The sequence below is a fragment of the Oncorhynchus keta genome, chromosome 14 (assembly GCF_023373465.1).
Source record: "Oncorhynchus keta strain PuntledgeMale-10-30-2019 chromosome 14, Oket_V2, whole genome shotgun sequence".
NCBI lineage: Eukaryota > Metazoa > Chordata > Actinopteri > Salmoniformes > Salmonidae > Oncorhynchus > Oncorhynchus keta.
Genome location: NC_068434.1, coordinates 5791268 through 5794383, shown reverse-complemented (window position 1 = coordinate 5794383; position 3116 = coordinate 5791268). Strand labels below are relative to the sequence as shown.

The window sequence follows — 3116 nt, the reverse complement described above, 5'->3', positions numbered from 1 at the left end:
CCTCCACTCTTCTGGGAAGGCTTTCCACTAGATGTTGGAACATTGCTGCTATAACAGCCTCCACTCTTCTGGGAAGACTTTCCTCTAGATGTTGGAACATTGCTGCTATAACAGCCTCCACTCTTCTGGGAAGGCTTTCCACTAGATGTTGGAACATTGCTGCTATAACAGCCTCCACTCTTCTGGGAAGGCTTTCCACTAGATGTTGGAACATTGCTGCTATAACAGCCTCCACTCTTCTGGGAAGGCTTTCCACTAGATGTTGGGACATGGCTGCTATAACAGCCTCCACTCTTCTGGGAAGACTTTCCACTAGATGTTGGGACATTGCTGCTATAACAGCCTCCACTCTTCTGGGAAGGCTTTCCTCTAGATGTTGGAACATTGCTGCTATAACAGCCTCCACTCTTCTGGGAAGGCTTTCCACTAGATGTTGGAACATTGCTGCTATAACAGCCTCCACTCTTCTGGGAAGGTTATCCACTAGATGTTGGAACATTGCTGCTATAACAGCCTCCACTCTTCTGGGAAGGCTTTCCACTAGATGTTGGAACATTGCTGCTATAACAGCCTCCACTCTTCTGGGAAGGCTTTCCACTAGATGTTGGAACATTGCTGCTATAACAGCCTCCACTCTTCTGGGAAGGTTATCCACTAGATGTTGGAACATTGCTGCTATAACAGCCTCCACTCTTCTGGGAAGGCTTTCCACTAGATGTTGGGACATGGCTGCTATAACAGCCTCCACTCTTCTGGGAAGGCTTTCCACTAGATGTTGGAACATTGCTGCTATAACAGCGTCTTCTCTTCTGGGAAGGCTTTCCACTAGATGTTGGAACATTGCTGCTATAACAGCCTCCACTCTTCTGGGAAGGCTTTCCACTAGATGTTGGGACATGGCTGCTATAACAGCCTCCACTCTTCTGGGAAGACTTTCCACTAGATGTTGGGACATTGCTGCTATAACAGCCTCCACTCTTCTGGGAAGGCTTTCCTCTAGATGTTGGAACATTGCTGCTATAACAGCCTCCACTCTTCTGGGAAGGCTTTCCACTAGATGTTGGAACATTGCTGCTATAACAGCCTCCACTCTTCTGGGAAGGTTATCCACTAGATGTTGGAACATTGCTGCTATAACAGCCTCCACTCTTCTGGGAAGGCTTTCCACTAGATGTTGGAACATTGCTGCTATAACAGCCTCCACTCTTCTGGGAAGGCTTTCCACTAGATGTTGGAACATTGCTGCTATAACAGCCTCCACTCTTCTGGGAAGGTTATCCACTAGATGTTGGAACATTGCTGCTATAACAGCCTCCACTCTTCTGGGAAGGCTTTCCACTAGATGTTGGGACATGGCTGCTATAACAGCCTCCACTCTTCTGGGAAGGCTTTCCACTAGATGTTGGAACATTGCTGCTATAACAGCGTCTTCTCTTCTGGGAAGGCTTTCAACTAGATGTTGGAACATTGCTGCTATAACAGCCTCCACTCTTCTGGGAAGGCTTTCCACTAGTAGTTGGAACATTGCTGCTATAACAGCCTCCACTCTTCTGGGAAGGCTTTCCACTAGATGTTGGAACATTGCTGCTATAACAGCCTCCACTCTTCTGGGAAGGCTTTCCACTAGATGTTGGGACATGGCTGCTATAACAGCCTCCACTCTTCTGGGAAGACTTTCCACTAGATGTTGGGACATTGCTGCTATAACAGCCTCCACTCTTCTGGGAAGGCTTTCCTCTAGATGTTGGAACATTGCTGCTATAACAGCCTCCACTCTTCTGGGAAGGCTTTCCTCTAGATGTTGGAACATTGCTGCTATAACAGCCTCCACTCTTCTGGGAAGGCTTTCCACTAGATGTTGGGACATTGCTGCTATAACAGCCTCCACTCTTCTGGGAAGACTTTCCACTAGATGTTGGAACATTGCTGCTATAACAGCCTCCACTCTTCTGGGAAGGCTTTCCACTAGATGTTGGAACATTGCTGCTATAACAGCCTCCACTCTTCTGGGAAGGCTTTCCACTTGATGTTGGAACATTGCTGCTATAACAGCCTCCTCTCTTCTGGGAAGGCTTTCCACTAGATGTTGGGACATTGCTGCTATAACAGCCTCCACTCTACTGGGAAGGCTTTCCACTTGATGTTGGAACATTGCTGCTATAACAGCCTCCACTCTTCTGGGAAGGCTTTCCACTAGATGTTGGAACATTGCTGCTATAACAGCCTCCACTCTTCTGGGAAGGCTTTCCTCTAGATGTTGGAACATTGCTGCTATAACAGCCTCCACTCTTCTGGGAAGGCTTTCCTCTAGATGTTGGAACATTGCTGCTATAACAGCCTCCACTCTTCTGGGAAGGCTTTCCACTAGATGTTGGGACATTGCTGCTATAACAGCCTCCACTCTTCTGGGAAGACTTTCCACTAGATGTTGGAACATTGCTGCTATAACAGCCTCCACTCTTCTGGGAAGGCTTTCCACTAGATGTTGGAACATTGCTGCTATAACAGCCTCCACTCTTCTGGGAAGGCTTTCCACTAGATTTTGGAACATTGCTGCTATAACAGCCTCGACTCTTCTGGGAAGGCTTTCCACTAGATGTTGGAACATTGCTGCTATAACAGCCTCCACTCTTCTGGGAAGGCTTTCCACTAGATGTTGGAACATTGCTGCTATAACAGCCTCCACTCTTCTGGGAAGGCTTTCCACTAGAAGTTGGAACATTGCTGCTATAACAGCCTCCACTCTTCTGGGAAGGCTTTCGACAAGATGTTGGAACATTGCTGCTATAACAGCCTCCACTCTTCTGGGAAGGCTTTCCACTAGATGTTGGGACATTGCTGCTATAACAGCCTCCACTCTTCTGGGAAGACTTTCCACTAGATGTTGGGACATTGCTGCTATAACAGCCTCCACTCTTCTGGGAAGACTTTCCACTAGATGTTGGGACATTGCTGCTATAACAGCCTCGACTCTTCTGGGAAGGCTTTCCACTAGTAGTTGGGACATTGCTGCTATAACAGCCTCCTCTCTTCTGGAAAGGCTTTCCACTAGATGTTGGAACATTGCTGCGGGGACTTGCTTCCGTTCAGCCAGAAGAGCATTAGTGAGGTTGGGC

At 47.7% G+C, this 3116-nt stretch overlaps 1 long non-coding RNA gene across 9 annotated transcripts; it reads left to right on the top strand.

Moving 5' to 3' along the window:
* The first annotated feature begins 325 nt into the window (after positions 1 to 325).
* Positions 326 to 2709, top strand: LOC127907398 (uncharacterized). Of its 9 annotated transcripts, none has more exons than XR_008064336.1 (5): positions 326 to 475; positions 533 to 646; positions 989 to 1102; positions 1160 to 1273; positions 2300 to 2433. It is a non-coding gene; the product is annotated as an uncharacterized LOC127907398 (long non-coding RNA). The 9 variants fall into 9 exon arrangements; XR_008064340.1 differs by lacking the exon at positions 2300 to 2433 and adding an exon at positions 1958 to 2150; XR_008064338.1 differs by lacking the exon at positions 2300 to 2433 and adding an exon at positions 1787 to 1920.
* Positions 2710 to 3116: the final 407 nt, after the last annotated feature.